Genomic DNA, 15,583 nt, shown 5'->3' with positions numbered 1-15,583 from the left:
AAGCGATGATTGCCTAGTATGACTTGCGCGCTTTGGGAGTGAGTAAGCGGGATCGTGGTGGCGGACAGAGTTCAGCGTTGGCGCCAGGTTCGGCCCTAAAGTTGCGTGGAGGAGAAGTATTTCTGGACGCATACACACGTAGTGGATCGTTGAGGTATGTCCGGTATGGTCTAGTGGCTAGGATACCTAGCTTTCACCCAGGAGGCCCGGGTTCGATTCCCGGTACCTGAACGTGAAGGTTTCGGGGCTGAGATGAGAAAACTTCTCACGGCCGTTTTTCGTCTTCGTGGAGCTGCTGCTCTGGGTTCCAAGTATAAGGTGAGAGAAAGTCAAGAAAAAGAGATACATCCTCACGTTAATGGAGGGGCCGTTTTGAAGGGAGAGGAGACGGTATTGCGGTTTTGGACTGCTGATGCGACAGTGTTGCACTGCCCGTTAGCTCAGTGGGCTATAGCGTCGTGCTAGTAACGCGTCGGTCATGGGTTCAATCCCTCCACGGGCCATTCCATTTTCTCCCCTGATAGGAAATGCTGTCTCCTGCGAGACTCTGCCAGGCAGATTCTAAATGATGTGCACATCCAGCTAGAAGTCTCAACGTTTCGCTAAGGGGTTGCCAACGGCCAGCTCACTTTCGATTAATGAAGTTAAGCAGACGGTTGCGTGATTAGTGAGTGGATGGGTGATCGTCCGGGAACTCTGCGTGCTATTGGACCCTTTCATTTCAACCCCCACCCTCCTCCTTTTGTGCTACAGTGTTGACGTGCTATGATGCCTCCCTAAGCAATTTAAATTACGTTAACGAACATATGACCGAAAATTTAATGACGCTGTTTGCAAAAAGAGCGCAAGGAAAGTGCAAGAACGACTTTGGCAATAACAGAACCGTACGAATCAACAGATAATTTCTCAAATTTGTAGATAACACTGTGGCGAAGCAGTGAGATTTCCGAAATTTGTAAATGAAAGTTTAGCTTTTCGTATTGAAAAGGAAAAGTACTCCTGATTACTTTATTTCTCGCAGCCGATTGTCGTACTTCTCCTGTCATATCGGCCCCACCGCCGAGCGGCAGCGAGCGGCAGTCGAGCAAAGTCGGGCCAAGTCGGCACACGATGAAGTGAAATCAATCCACTTAGCTGGAACGAGGCAGCAGACGAGGAGATACTACCTGTGCCGCGACGCGTGGCAATTTCGAGGATCGCATGGTCTTGAACACACACTATTGCGCTACGCAAAAATGACAATCCTCCTGCGATGGCCGGGAATCGAACCCGGATCAACTGCTTGGGAAGCAACCATGCTGTCCGTTACACCACCACCGCATTGCGTTGCAGGCTTCCTGTGTCGCGGTGCGTTGTCGCCCCTGCTGCCACCAGAGGCTCAAGCGACCCTGCAGCGGCACCTCTGCCCTCCAGCACATCGGAACGCGATACCACGTTGCTTCCAGGGCGATGCACTGTAACTAGACGCAGCATTGACTTCCGCCGAGTAATCCACCCTTTCATGTACGGCATGGTGGGAAAACAATTCTGAAATTAGAACTTCTTAGTGAGGCTGCGGTGGCGAATATTCCTGTATGCCTCGGTGGCGCAGTGGGCTGTGCGTGTCATTATCTTAAGGGCGTACGTTCTATCCTCAACTCAGCCTTCTCATTTTCTGTCCACGACGGTGAAAGGCACAGCATAGCTTTTGCGAGGTAAGGCCGTGTTTGCCGTTTATTACCACCTAGGCTACTTTGTGTCAACGTGTGTTTGTTTCCAGTTATTACTAATTACAGTTTTACTAGTTGCACTCGAGACTGAAAGCGATGATTGCCTAGTATGACTTGCGCGCTTTGGGAGTGAGTAAGCGGGATCGTGGTGGCGGACAGAGTTCAGCGTTGGCGCCAGGTTCGGCCCTAAAGTTGCGTGGAGGAGAAGTATTTCTGGACGCATACACACGTAGTGGATCGTTGAGGTATGTCCGGTATGGTCTAGTGGCTAGGATACCTAGCTTTCACCCAGGAGGCCCGGGTTCGATTCCCGGTACCTGAACGTGAAGGTTTCGGGGCTGAGATGAGAAAACTTCTCACGGCCGTTTTTCGTCTTCGTGGAGCTGCTGCTCTGGGTTCCAAGTATAAGGTGAGAGAAAGTCAAGAAAAAGAGATACATCCTCACGTTAATGGAGGGGCCGTTTTGAAGGGAGAGGAGACGGTATTGCGGTTTTGGACTGCTGATGCGACAGTGTTGCACTGCCCGTTAGCTCAGTGGGCTATAGCGTCGTGCTAGTAACGCGTCGGTCATGGGTTCAATCCCTCCACGGGCCATTCCATTTTCTCCCCTGATAGGAAATGCTGTCTCCTGCGAGACTCTGCCAGGCAGATTCTAAATGATGTGCACATCCAGCTAGAAGTCTCAACGTTTCGCTAAGGGGTTGCCAACGGCCAGCTCACTTTCGATTAATGAAGTTAAGCAGACGGTTGCGTGATTAGTGAGTGGATGGGTGATCGTCCGGGAACTCTGCGTGCTATTGGACCCTTTCATTTCAACCCCCACCCTCCTCCTTTTGTGCTACAGTGTTGACGTGCTATGATGCCTCCCTAAGCAATTTAAATTACGTTAACGAACATATGACCGAAAATTTAATGACGCTGTTTGCAAAAAGAGCGCAAGGAAAGTGCAAGAACGACTTTGGCAATAACAGAACCGTACGAATCAACAGATAATTTCTCAAATTTGTAGATAACACTGTGGCGAAGCAGTGAGATTTCCGAAATTTGTAAATGAAAGTTTAGCTTTTCGTATTGAAAAGGAAAAGTACTCCTGATTACTTTATTTCTCGCAGCCGATTGTCGTACTTCTCCTGTCATATCGGCCCCACCGCCGAGCGGCAGCGAGCGGCAGTCGAGCAAAGTCGGGCCAAGTCGGCACACGATGAAGTGAAATCAATCCACTTAGCTGGAACGAGGCAGCAGACGAGGAGATACTACCTGTGCCGCGACGCGTGGCAATTTCGAGGATCGCATGGTCTTGAACACACACTATTGCGCTACGCAAAAATGACAATCCTCCTGCGATGGCCGGGAATCGAACCCGGATCAACTGCTTGGGAAGCAACCATGCTGTCCGTTACACCACCACCGCATTGCGTTGCAGGCTTCCTGTGTCGCGGTGCGTTGTCGCCCCTGCTGCCACCAGAGGCTCAAGCGACCCTGCAGCGGCACCTCTGCCCTCCAGCACATCGGAACGCGATACCACGTTGCTTCCAGGGCGATGCACTGTAACTAGACGCAGCATTGACTTCCGCCGAGTAATCCACCCTTTCATGTACGGCATGGTGGGAAAACAATTCTGAAATTAGAACTTCTTAGTGAGGCTGCGGTGGCGAATATTCCTGTATGCCTCGGTGGCGCAGTGGGCTGTGCGTGTCATTATCTTAAGGGCGTACGTTCTATCCTCAACTCAGCCTTCTCATTTTCTGTCCACGACGGTGAAAGGCACAGCATAGCTTTTGCGAGGTAAGGCCGTGTTTGCCGTTTATTACCACCTAGGCTACTTTGTGTCAACGTGTGTTTGTTTCCAGTTATTACTAATTACAGTTTTACTAGTTGCACTCGAGACTGAAAGCGATGATTGCCTAGTATGACTTGCGCGCTTTGGGAGTGAGTAAGCGGGATCGTGGTGGCGGACAGAGTTCAGCGTTGGCGCCAGGTTCGGCCCTAAAGTTGCGTGGAGGAGAAGTATTTCTGGACGCATACACACGTAGTGGATCGTTGAGGTATGTCCGGTATGGTCTAGTGGCTAGGATACCTAGCTTTCACCCAGGAGGCCCGGGTTCGATTCCCGGTACCTGAACGTGAAGGTTTCGGGGCTGAGATGAGAAAACTTCTCACGGCCGTTTTTCGTCTTCGTGGAGCTGCTGCTCTGGGTTCCAAGTATAAGGTGAGAGAAAGTCAAGAAAAAGAGATACATCCTCACGTTAATGGAGGGGCCGTTTTGAAGGGAGAGGAGACGGTATTGCGGTTTTGGACTGCTGATGCGACAGTGTTGCACTGCCCGTTAGCTCAGTGGGCTATAGCGTCGTGCTAGTAACGCGTCGGTCATGGGTTCAATCCCTCCACGGGCCATTCCATTTTCTCCCCTGATAGGAAATGCTGTCTCCTGCGAGACTCTGCCAGGCAGATTCTAAATGATGTGCACATCCAGCTAGAAGTCTCAACGTTTCGCTAAGGGGTTGCCAACGGCCAGCTCACTTTCGATTAATGAAGTTAAGCAGACGGTTGCGTGATTAGTGAGTGGATGGGTGATCGTCCGGGAACTCTGCGTGCTATTGGACCCTTTCATTTCAACCCCCACCCTCCTCCTTTTGTGCTACAGTGTTGACGTGCTATGATGCCTCCCTAAGCAATTTAAATTACGTTAACGAACATATGACCGAAAATTTAATGACGCTGTTTGCAAAAAGAGCGCAAGGAAAGTGCAAGAACGACTTTGGCAATAACAGAACCGTACGAATCAACAGATAATTTCTCAAATTTGTAGATAACACTGTGGCGAAGCAGTGAGATTTCCGAAATTTGTAAATGAAAGTTTAGCTTTTCGTATTGAAAAGGAAAAGTACTCCTGATTACTTTATTTCTCGCAGCCGATTGTCGTACTTCTCCTGTCATATCGGCCCCACCGCCGAGCGGCAGCGAGCGGCAGTCGAGCAAAGTCGGGCCAAGTCGGCACACGATGAAGTGAAATCAATCCACTTAGCTGGAACGAGGCAGCAGACGAGGAGATACTACCTGTGCCGCGACGCGTGGCAATTTCGAGGATCGCATGGTCTTGAACACACACTATTGCGCTACGCAAAAATGACAATCCTCCTGCGATGGCCGGGAATCGAACCCGGATCAACTGCTTGGGAAGCAACCATGCTGTCCGTTACACCACCACCGCATTGCGTTGCAGGCTTCCTGTGTCGCGGTGCGTTGTCGCCCCTGCTGCCACCAGAGGCTCAAGCGACCCTGCAGCGGCACCTCTGCCCTCCAGCACATCGGAACGCGATACCACGTTGCTTCCAGGGCGATGCACTGTAACTAGACGCAGCATTGACTTCCGCCGAGTAATCCACCCTTTCATGTACGGCATGGTGGGAAAACAATTCTGAAATTAGAACTTCTTAGTGAGGCTGCGGTGGCGAATATTCCTGTATGCCTCGGTGGCGCAGTGGGCTGTGCGTGTCATTATCTTAAGGGCGTACGTTCTATCCTCAACTCAGCCTTCTCATTTTCTGTCCACGACGGTGAAAGGCACAGCATAGCTTTTGCGAGGTAAGGCCGTGTTTGCCGTTTATTACCACCTAGGCTACTTTGTGTCAACGTGTGTTTGTTTCCAGTTATTACTAATTACAGTTTTACTAGTTGCACTCGAGACTGAAAGCGATGATTGCCTAGTATGACTTGCGCGCTTTGGGAGTGAGTAAGCGGGATCGTGGTGGCGGACAGAGTTCAGCGTTGGCGCCAGGTTCGGCCCTAAAGTTGCGTGGAGGAGAAGTATTTCTGGACGCATACACACGTAGTGGATCGTTGAGGTATGTCCGGTATGGTCTAGTGGCTAGGATACCTAGCTTTCAACCAGGAGGCCCGGGTTCGATTCCCGGTACCTGAACGTGAAGGTTTCGGGGCTGAGATGAGAAAACTTCTCACGGCCGTTTTTCGTCTTCGTGGAGCTGCTGCTCTGGGTTCCAAGTATAAGGTGAGAGAAAGTCAAGAAAAAGAGATACATCCTCACGTTAATGGAGGGGCCGTTTTGAAGGGAGAGGAGACGGTATTGCGGTTTTGGACTGCTGATGCGACAGTGTTGCACTGCCCGTTAGCTCAGTGGGCTATAGCGTCGTGCTAGTAACGCGTCGGTCATGGGTTCAATCCCTCCACGGGCCATTCCATTTTCTCCCCTGATAGGAAATGCTGTCTCCTGCGAGACTCTGCCAGGCAGATTCTAAATGATGTGCACATCCAGCTAGAAGTCTCAACGTTTCGCTAAGGGGTTGCCAACGGCCAGCTCACTTTCGATTAATGAAGTTAAGCAGACGTTTGCGTGGTTAGTGAGTGGATGGGTGATCGTCCGGGAACTCTGCGTGCTATTGGACCCTTTCATTTCAACCCCCACCCTCCTCCTTTTGTGCTACAGTGTTGACGTGCTATGATGCCTCCCTAAGCAATTTAAATTACGTTAACGAACATATGACCGAAAATTTAATGACGCTGTTTGCAAAAAGAGCGCAAGGAAAGTGCAAGAACGACTTTGGCAATAACAGAACCGTACGAATCAACAGATAATTTCTCAAATTTGTAGATAACACTGTGGCGAAGCAGTGAGATTTCCGAAATTTGTAAATGAAAGTTTAGCTTTTCGTATTGAAAAGGAAAAGTACTCCTGATTACTTTATTTCTCGCAGCCGATTGTCGTACTTCTCCTGTCATATCGGCCCCACCGCCGAGCGGCAGCGAGCGGCAGTCGAGCAAAGTCGGGCCAAGTCGGCACACGATGAAGTGAAATCAATCCACTTAGCTGGAACGAGGCAGCAGACGAGGAGATACTACCTGTGCCGCGACGCGTGGCAATTTCGAGGATCGCATGGTCTTGAACACACACTATTGCGCTACGCAAAAATGACAATCCTCCTGCGATGGCCGGGAATCGAACCCGGATCAACTGCTTGGGAAGCAACCATGCTGTCCGTTACACCACCACCGCATTGCGTTGCAGGCTTCCTGTGTCGCGGTGCGTTGCCGCCCCTGCTGCCACCAGAGGCTCAAGCGACCCTGCAGCGGCACCTCTGCCCTCCAGCACATCGGAACGCGATACCACGTTGCTTCCAGGGCGATGCACTGTAACTAGACGCAGCATTGACTTCCGCCGAGTAATCCACCCTTTCATGTACGGCATGGTGGGAAAACAATTCTGAAATTAGAACTTCTTAGTGAGGCTGCGGTGGCGAATATTCCTGTATGCCTCGGTGGCGCAGTGGGCTGTGCGTGTCATTATCTTAAGGGCGTACGTTCTATCCTCAACTCAGCCTTCTCATTTTCTGTCCACGACGGTGAAAGGCACAGCATAGCTTTTGCGAGGTAAGGCCGTGTTTGCCGTTTATTACCACCTAGGCTACTTTGTGTCAACGTGTGTTTGTTTCCAGTTATTACTAATTACAGTTTTACTAGTTGCACTCGAGACTGAAAGCGATGATTGCCTAGTATGACTTGCGCGCTTTGGGAGTGAGTAAGCGGGATCGTGGTGGCGGACAGAGTTCAGCGTTGGCGCCAGGTTCGGCCCTAAAGTTGCGTGGAGGAGAAGTATTTCTGGACGCATACACACGTAGTGGATCGTTGAGGTATGTCCGGTATGGTCTAGTGGCTAGGATACCTAGCTTTCACCCAGGAGGCCCGGGTTCGATTCCCGGTACCTGAACGTGAAGGTTTCGGGGCTGAGATGAGAAAACTTCTCACGGCCGTTTTTCGTCTTCGTGGAGCTGCTGCTCTGGGTTCCAAGTATAAGGTGAGAGAAAGTCAAGAAAAAGAGATACATCCTCACGTTAATGGAGTGGCCGTTTTGAAGGGAGTGGAGACGGTATTGCGGTTTTGGACTGCTGATGCGACAGTGTTGCACTGCCCGTTAGCTCAGTGGGCTATAGCGTCGTGCTAGTAACGCGTCGGTCATGGGTTCAATCCCTCCACGGGCCATTCCATTTTCTCCCCTGATAGGAAATGCTGTCTCCTGCGAGACTCTGCCAGGCAGATTCTAAATGATGTGCACATCCAGCTAGAAGTCTCAACGTTTCGCTAAGGGGTTGCCAACGGCCAGCTCACTTTCGATTAATGAAGTTAAGCAGACGGTTGCGTGGTTAGTGAGTGGATGGGTGATCGTCCGGGAACTCTGCGTGCTATTGGACCCTTTCATTTCAACCCCCACCCTCCTCCTTTTGTGCTACAGTGTTGACGTGCTATGATGCCTCCCTAAGCAATTTAAATTACGTTAACGAACATATGACCGAAAATTTAATGACGCTGTTTGCAAAAAGAGCGCAAGGAAAGTGCAAGAACGACTTTGGCAATAACAGAACCGTACGAATCAACAGATAATTTCTCAAATTTGTAGATAACACTGTGGCGAAGCAGTGAGATTTCCGAAATTTGTAAATGAAAGTTTAGCTTTTCGTATTGAAAAGGAAAAGTACTCCTGATTACTTTATTTCTCGCAGCCGATTGTCGTACTTCTCCTGTCATATCGGCCCCACCGCCGAGCGGCAGCGAGCGGCAGTCGAGCAAAGTCGGGCCAAGTCGGCACACGATGAAGTGAAATCAATCCACTTAGCTGGAACGAGGCAGCAGACGAGGAGATACTACCTGTGCCGCGACGCGTGGCAATTTCGAGGATCGCATGGTCTTGAACACACACTATTGCGCTACGCAAAAATGACAATCCTCCTGCGATGGCCGGGAATCGAACCCGGATCAACTGCTTGGGAAGCAACCATGCTGTCCGTTACACCACCACCGCATTGCGTTGCAGGCTTCCTGTGTCGCGGTGCGTTGTCGCCCCTGCTGCCACCAGAGGCTCAAGCGACCCTGCAGCGGCACCTCTGCCCTCCAGCACATCGGAACGCGATACCACGTTGCTTCCAGGGCGATGCACTGTAACTAGACGCAGCATTGACTTCCGCCGAGTAATCCACCCTTTCATGTACGGCATGGTGGGAAAACAATTCTGAAATTAGAACTTCTTAGTGAGGCTGCGGTGGCGAATATTCCTGTATGCCTCGGTGGCGCAGTGGGCTGTGCGTGTCATTATCTTAAGGGCGTACGTTCTATCCTCAACTCAGCCTTCTCATTTTCTGTCCACGACGGTGAAAGGCACAGCATAGCTTTTGCGAGGTAAGGCCGTGTTTGCCGTTTATTACCACCTAGGCTACTTTGTGTCAACGTGTGTTTGTTTCCAGTTATTACTAATTACAGTTTTACTAGTTGCACTCGAGACTGAAAGCGATGATTGCCTAGTATGACTTGCGCGCTTTGGGAGTGAGTAAGCGGGATCGTGGTGGCGGACAGAGTTCAGCGTTGGCGCCAGGTTCGGCCCTAAAGTTGCGTGGAGGAGAAGTATTTCTGGACGCATACACACGTAGTGGATCGTTGAGGTATGTCCGGTATGGTCTAGTGGCTAGGATACCTAGCTTTCAACCAGGAGGCCCGGGTTCGATTCCCGGTACCTGAACGTGAAGGTTTCGGGGCTGAGATGAGAAAACTTCTCACGGCCGTTTTTCGTCTTCGTGGAGCTGCTGCTCTGGGTTCCAAGTATAAGGTGAGAGAAAGTCAAGAAAAAGAGATACATCCTCACGTTAATGGAGGGGCCGTTTTGAAGGGAGAGGAGACGGTATTGCGGTTTTGGACTGCTGATGCGACAGTGTTGCACTGCCCGTTAGCTCAGTGGGCTATAGCGTCGTGCTAGTAACGCGTCGGTCATGGGTTCAATCCCTCCACGGGCCATTCCATTTTCTCCCCTGATAGGAAATGCTGTCTCCTGCGAGACTCTGCCAGGCAGATTCTAAATGATGTGCACATCCAGCTAGAAGTCTCAACGTTTCGCTAAGGGGTTGCCAACGGCCAGCTCACTTTCGATTAATGAAGTTAAGCAGACGGTTGCGTGGTTAGTGAGTGGATGGGTGATCGTCCGGGAACTCTGCGTGCTATTGGACCCTTTCATTTCAACCCCCACCCTCCTCCTTTTGTGCTACAGTGTTGACGTGCTATGATGCCTCCCTAAGCAATTTAAATTACGTTAACGAACATATGACCGAAAATTTAATGACGCTGTTTGCAAAAAGAGCGCAAGGAAAGTGCAAGAACGACTTTGGCAATAACAGAACCGTACGAATCAACAGATAATTTCTCAAATTTGTAGATAACACTGTGGCGAAGCAGTGAGATTTCCGAAATTTGTAAATGAAAGTTTAGCTTTTCGTATTGAAAAGGAAAAGTACTCCTGATTACTTTATTTCTCGCAGCCGATTGTCGTACTTCTCCTGTCATATCGGCCCCACCGCCGAGCGGCAGCGAGCGGCAGTCGAGCAAAGTCGGGCCAAGTCGGCACACGATGAAGTGAAATCAATCCACTTAGCTGGAACGAGGCAGCAGACGAGGAGATACTACCTGTGCCGCGACGCGTGGCAATTTCGAGGATCGCATGGTCTTGAACACACACTATTGCGCTACGCAAAAATGACAATCCTCCTGCGATGGCCGGGAATCGAACCCGGATCAACTGCTTGGGAAGCAACCATGCTGTCCGTTACACCACCACCGCATTGCGTTGCAGGCTTCCTGTGTCGCGGTGCGTTGTCGCCCCTGCTGCCACCAGAGGCTCAAGCGACCCTGCAGCGGCACCTCTGCCCTCCAGCACATCGGAACGCGATACCACGTTGCTTCCAGGGCGATGCACTGTAACTAGACGCAGCATTGACTTCCGCCGAGTAATCCACCCTTTCATGTACGGCATGGTGGGAAAACAATTCTGAAATTAGAACTTCTTAGTGAGGCTGCGGTGGCGAATATTCCTGTATGCCTCGGTGGCGCAGTGGGCTGTGCGTGTCATTATCTTAAGGGCGTACGTTCTATCCTCAACTCAGCCTTCTCATTTTCTGTCCACGACGGTGAAAGGCACAGCATAGCTTTTGCGAGGTAAGGCCGTGTTTGCCGTTTATTACCACCTAGGCTACTTTGTGTCAACGTGTGTTTGTTTCCAGTTATTACTAATTACAGTTTTACTAGTTGCACTCGAGACTGAAAGCGATGATTGCCTAGTATGACTTGCGCGCTTTGGGAGTGAGTAAGCGGGATCGTGGTGGCGGACAGAGTTCAGCGTTGGCGCCAGGTTCGGCCCTAAAGTTGCGTGGAGGAGAAGTATTTCTGGACGCATACACACGTAGTGGATCGTTGAGGTATGTCCGGTATGGTCTAGTGGCTAGGATACCTAGCTTTCAACCAGGAGGCCCGGGTTCGATTCCCGGTACCTGAACGTGAAGGTTTCGGGGCTGAGATGAGAAAACTTCTCACGGCCGTTTTTCGTCTTCGTGGAGCTGCTGCTCTGGGTTCCAAGTATAAGGTGAGAGAAAGTCAAGAAAAAGAGATACATCCTCACGTTAATGGAGGGGCCGTTTTGAAGGGAGAGGAGACGGTATTGCGGTTTTGGACTGCTGATGCGACAGTGTTGCACTGCCCGTTAGCTCAGTGGGCTATAGCGTCGTGCTAGTAACGCGTCGGTCATGGGTTCAATCCCTCCACGGGCCATTCCATTTTCTCCCCTGATAGGAAATGCTGTCTCCTGCGAGACTCTGCCAGGCAGATTCTAAATGATGTGCACATCCAGCTAGAAGTCTCAACGTTTCGCTAAGGGGTTGCCAACGGCCAGCTCACTTTCGATTAATGAAGTTAAGCAGACGTTTGCGTGGTTAGTGAGTGGATGGGTGATCGTCCGGGAACTCTGCGTGCTATTGGACCCTTTCATTTCAACCCCCACCCTCCTCCTTTTGTGCTACAGTGTTGACGTGCTATGATGCCTCCCTAAGCAATTTAAATTACGTTAACGAACATATGACCGAAAATTTAATGACGCTGTTTGCAAAAAGAGCGCAAGGAAAGTGCAAGAACGACTTTGGCAATAACAGAACCGTACGAATCAACAGATAATTTCTCAAATTTGTAGATAACACTGTGGCGAAGCAGTGAGATTTCCGAAATTTGTAAATGAAAGTTTAGCTTTTCGTATTGAAAAGGAAAAGTACTCCTGATTACTTTATTTCTCGCAGCCGATTGTCGTACTTCTCCTGTCATATCGGCCCCACCGCCGAGCGGCAGCGAGCGGCAGTCGAGCAAAGTCGGGCCAAGTCGGCACACGATGAAGTGAAATCAATCCACTTAGCTGGAACGAGGCAGCAGACGACGAGATACTACCTGTGCCGCGACGCGTGGCAATTTCGAGGATCGCATGGTCTTGAACACACACTATTGCGCTACGCAAAAATGACAATCCTCCTGCGATGGCCGGGAATCGAACCCGGATCAACTGCTTGGGAAGCAACCATGCTGTCCGTTACACCACCACCGCATTGCGTTGCAGGCTTCCTGTGTCGCGGTGCGTTGCCGCCCCTGCTGCCACCAGAGGCTCAAGCGACCCTGCAGCGGCACCTCTGCCCTCCAGCACATCGGAACGCGATACCACGTTGCTTCCAGGGCGATGCACTGTAACTAGACGCAGCATTGACTTCCGCCGAGTAATCCACCCTTTCATGTACGGCATGGTGGGAAAACAATTCTGAAATTAGAACTTCTTAGTGAGGCTGCGGTGGCGAATATTCCTGTATGCCTCGGTGGCGCAGTGGGCTGTGCGTGTCATTATCTTAAGGGCGTACGTTCTATCCTCAACTCAGCCTTCTCATTTTCTGTCCACGACGGTGAAAGGCACAGCATAGCTTTTGCGAGGTAAGGCCGTGTTTGCCGTTTATTACCACCTAGGCTACTTTGTGTCAACGTGTGTTTGTTTCCAGTTATTACTAATTACAGTTTTACTAGTTGCACTCGAGACTGAAAGCGATGATTGCCTAGTATGACTTGCGCGCTTTGGGAGTGAGTAAGCGGGATCGTGGTGGCGGACAGAGTTCAGCGTTGGCGCCAGGTTCGGCCCTAAAGTTGCGTGGAGGAGAAGTATTTCTGGACGCATACACACGTAGTGGATCGTTGAGGTATGTCCGGTATGGTCTAGTGGCTAGGATACCTAGCTTTCACCCAGGAGGCCCGGGTTCGATTCCCGGTACCTGAACGTGAAGGTTTCGGGGCTGAGATGAGAAAACTTCTCACGGCCGTTTTTCGTCTTCGTGGAGCTGCTGCTCTGGGTTCCAAGTATAAGGTGAGAGAAAGTCAAGAAAAAGAGATACATCCTCACGTTAATGGAGTGGCCGTTTTGAAGGGAGTGGAGACGGTATTGCGGTTTTGGACTGCTGATGCGACAGTGTTGCACTGCCCGTTAGCTCAGTGGGCTATAGCGTCGTGCTAGTAACGCGTCGGTCATGGGTTCAATCCCTCCACGGGCCATTCCATTTTCTCCCCTGATAGGAAATGCTGTCTCCTGCGAGACTCTGCCAGGCAGATTCTAAATGATGTGCACATCCAGCTAGAAGTCTCAACGTTTCGCTAAGGGGTTGCCAACGGCCAGCTCACTTTCGATTAATGAAGTTAAGCAGACGGTTGCGTGGTTAGTGAGTGGATGGGTGATCGTCCGGGAACTCTGCGTGCTATTGGACCCTTTCATTTCAACCCCCACCCTCCTCCTTTTGTGCTACAGTGTTGACGTGCTATGATGCCTCCCTAAGCAATTTAAATTACGTTAACGAACATATGACCGAAAATTTAATGACGCTGTTTGCAAAAAGAGCGCAAGGAAAGTGCAAGAACGACTTTGGCAATAACAGAACCGTACGAATCAACAGATAATTTCTCAAATTTGTAGATAACACTGTGGCGAAGCAGTGAGATTTCCGAAATTTGTAAATGAAAGTTTAGCTTTTCGTATTGAAAAGGAAAAGTACTCCTGATTACTTTATTTCTCGCAGCCGATTGTCGTACTTCTCCTGTCATATCGGCCCCACCGCCGAGCGGCAGCGAGCGGCAGTCGAGCAAAGTCGGGCCAAGTCGGCACACGATGAAGTGAAATCAATCCACTTAGCTGGAACGAGGCAGCAGACGAGGAGATACTACCTGTGCCGCGACGCGTGGCAATTTCGAGGATCGCATGGTCTTGAACACACACTATTGCGCTACGCAAAAATGACAATCCTCCTGCGATGGCCGGGAATCGAACCCGGATCAACTGCTTGGGAAGCAACCATGCTGTCCGTTACACCACCACCGCATTGCGTTGCAGGCTTCCTGTGTCGCGGTGCGTTGTCGCCCCTGCTGCCACCAGAGGCTCAAGCGACCCTGCAGCGGCACCTCTGCCCTCCAGCACATCGGAACGCGATACCACGTTGCTTCCAGGGCGATGCACTGTAACTAGACGCAGCATTGACTTCCGCCGAGTAATCCACCCTTTCATGTACGGCATGGTGGGAAAACAATTCTGAAATTAGAACTTCTTAGTGAGGCTGCGGTGGCGAATATTCCTGTATGCCTCGGTGGCGCAGTGGGCTGTGCGTGTCATTATCTTAAGGGCGTACGTTCTATCCTCAACTCAGCCTTCTCATTTTCTGTCCATGACGGTGAAAGGCACAGCATAGCTTTTGCGAGGTAAGGCCGTGTTTGCCGTTTATTACCACCTAGGCTACTTTGTGTCAACGTGTGTTTGTTTCCAGTTATTACTAATTACAGTTTTACTAGTTGCACTCGAGACTGAAAGCGATGATTGCCTAGTATGACTTGCGCGCTTTGGGAGTGAGTAAGCGGGATCGTGGTGGCGGACAGAGTTCAGCGTTGGCGCCAGGTTCGGCCCTAAAGTTGCGTGGAGGAAAAGTATTTCTGGACGCATACACACGTAGTGGATCGTTGAGGTATGTCCGGTATGGTCTAGTGGCTAGGATACCTAGCTTTCACCCAGGAGGCCCGGGTTCGATTCCCGGTACCTGAACGTGAAGGTTTCGGGGCTGAGATGAGAAAACTTCTCACGGCCGTTTTTCGTCTTCGTGGAGCTGCTGCTCTGGGTTCCAAGTATAAGGTGAGAGAAAGTCAAGAAAAAGAGATACATCCTCACGTTAATGGAGGGGCCGTTTTGAAGGGAGAGGAGACGGTATTGCGGTTTTGGACTGCTGATGCGACAGTGTTGCACTGCCCGTTAGCTCAGTGGGCTATAGCGTCGTGCTAGTAACGCGTCGGTCATGGGTTCAATCCCTCCACGGGCCATTCCATTTTCTCCCCTGATAGGAAATGCTGTCTCCTGCGAGACTCTCGCAGGCAGATTCTAAATGATGTGCACATCCAGCTAGAAGTCTCAACGTTTCGCTAAGGGGTTGCCAACGGCCAGCTCACTTTCGATTAATGAAGTTAAGCAGCCGGTTGCGTGGTTAGTGAGTGGATGGGTGATCGTCCGGGAACTCTGCGTGCTATTGGACCCTTTCATTTCAACCCCCACCCTCCTCCTTTTGTGCTACAGTGTGGACGTGCTATGATGCCTCCCTAAGCAATTTAAATTACGTTAACGAACATATGACCGAAAATTTAATGACGCTGTTTGCAAAAAGAGCGCAAGGAAAGTGCAAGAACGACTTTGGCAATAACAGAACCGTACGAATCAACAGATAATTTCTCAAATGTGTAGATAACACTGTGGCGAAGCAGTGAGATTTCCGAAATTTGTAAATGAAAGTTTAGCTTTTCGTATTGAAAAGGAAAAGTACTCCTGATTACTTTATTTCTCGCAGCCGATTGTCGTACTTCTCCTGTCATATCGGCCCCACCGCCGAGCGGCAGCGAGCGGCAGTCGAGCAAAGTCGGGCCAAGTCGGCACACGATGAAGTGAAATCAATCCACTTAGCTGGAACGAGGCAGCAGACGAGGAGATACTACCTGTGCCGCGACGCGTG

At 50.6% G+C, this 15,583-nt stretch overlaps 17 non-coding genes across 17 annotated transcripts; 9 read left to right on the top strand and 8 right to left on the bottom strand.

Moving 5' to 3' along the window:
- Window positions 1-159: 159 nt before the first annotated feature.
- Window positions 160-231, top strand: Trnae-uuc. Its single transcript has one exon. It is a non-coding gene; the product is annotated as a tRNA-Glu (tRNA).
- Window positions 232-1,248: 1,017 nt separating this feature from the next.
- Trnag-ccc lies at window positions 1,249-1,320 on the bottom strand. The gene has a single exon. It is a non-coding gene; the product is annotated as a tRNA-Gly (tRNA).
- Window positions 1,321-1,959: 639 nt separating this feature from the next.
- Trnae-uuc lies at window positions 1,960-2,031 on the top strand. The gene has a single exon. It is a non-coding gene; the product is annotated as a tRNA-Glu (tRNA).
- A 1,017-nt stretch (window positions 2,032-3,048) lies between these two features.
- Trnag-ccc lies at window positions 3,049-3,120 on the bottom strand. Its single transcript has one exon. It is a non-coding gene; the product is annotated as a tRNA-Gly (tRNA).
- Window positions 3,121-3,759: 639 nt separating this feature from the next.
- Trnae-uuc lies at window positions 3,760-3,831 on the top strand. The gene has a single exon. It is a non-coding gene; the product is annotated as a tRNA-Glu (tRNA).
- A 1,017-nt stretch (window positions 3,832-4,848) lies between these two features.
- On the bottom strand, window positions 4,849-4,920 carry Trnag-ccc. Its single transcript has one exon. It is a non-coding gene; the product is annotated as a tRNA-Gly (tRNA).
- Window positions 4,921-5,559: 639 nt separating this feature from the next.
- Window positions 5,560-5,631, top strand: Trnae-uuc. The gene has a single exon. It is a non-coding gene; the product is annotated as a tRNA-Glu (tRNA).
- A 1,017-nt stretch (window positions 5,632-6,648) lies between these two features.
- Window positions 6,649-6,720, bottom strand: Trnag-ccc. The gene has a single exon. It is a non-coding gene; the product is annotated as a tRNA-Gly (tRNA).
- A 639-nt stretch (window positions 6,721-7,359) lies between these two features.
- Trnae-uuc lies at window positions 7,360-7,431 on the top strand. The gene has a single exon. It is a non-coding gene; the product is annotated as a tRNA-Glu (tRNA).
- Window positions 7,432-8,448: 1,017 nt separating this feature from the next.
- Window positions 8,449-8,520, bottom strand: Trnag-ccc. The gene has a single exon. It is a non-coding gene; the product is annotated as a tRNA-Gly (tRNA).
- Window positions 8,521-9,159: 639 nt separating this feature from the next.
- On the top strand, window positions 9,160-9,231 carry Trnae-uuc. Its single transcript has one exon. It is a non-coding gene; the product is annotated as a tRNA-Glu (tRNA).
- A 1,017-nt stretch (window positions 9,232-10,248) lies between these two features.
- Window positions 10,249-10,320, bottom strand: Trnag-ccc. Its single transcript has one exon. It is a non-coding gene; the product is annotated as a tRNA-Gly (tRNA).
- A 639-nt stretch (window positions 10,321-10,959) lies between these two features.
- Trnae-uuc lies at window positions 10,960-11,031 on the top strand. Its single transcript has one exon. It is a non-coding gene; the product is annotated as a tRNA-Glu (tRNA).
- Window positions 11,032-12,048: 1,017 nt separating this feature from the next.
- Trnag-ccc lies at window positions 12,049-12,120 on the bottom strand. Its single transcript has one exon. It is a non-coding gene; the product is annotated as a tRNA-Gly (tRNA).
- Window positions 12,121-12,759: 639 nt separating this feature from the next.
- On the top strand, window positions 12,760-12,831 carry Trnae-uuc. Its single transcript has one exon. It is a non-coding gene; the product is annotated as a tRNA-Glu (tRNA).
- A 1,017-nt stretch (window positions 12,832-13,848) lies between these two features.
- Window positions 13,849-13,920, bottom strand: Trnag-ccc. Its single transcript has one exon. It is a non-coding gene; the product is annotated as a tRNA-Gly (tRNA).
- A 639-nt stretch (window positions 13,921-14,559) lies between these two features.
- On the top strand, window positions 14,560-14,631 carry Trnae-uuc. The gene has a single exon. It is a non-coding gene; the product is annotated as a tRNA-Glu (tRNA).
- The last annotated feature ends 952 nt before the right edge of the window (window positions 14,632-15,583 follow it).

Source organism: Schistocerca americana, chromosome 8 (assembly GCF_021461395.2).
Source record: "Schistocerca americana isolate TAMUIC-IGC-003095 chromosome 8, iqSchAmer2.1, whole genome shotgun sequence".
Lineage (NCBI taxonomy): Eukaryota > Metazoa > Arthropoda > Insecta > Orthoptera > Acrididae > Schistocerca > Schistocerca americana.
This window is presented reverse-complemented; position numbering and strand designations above follow the sequence as displayed.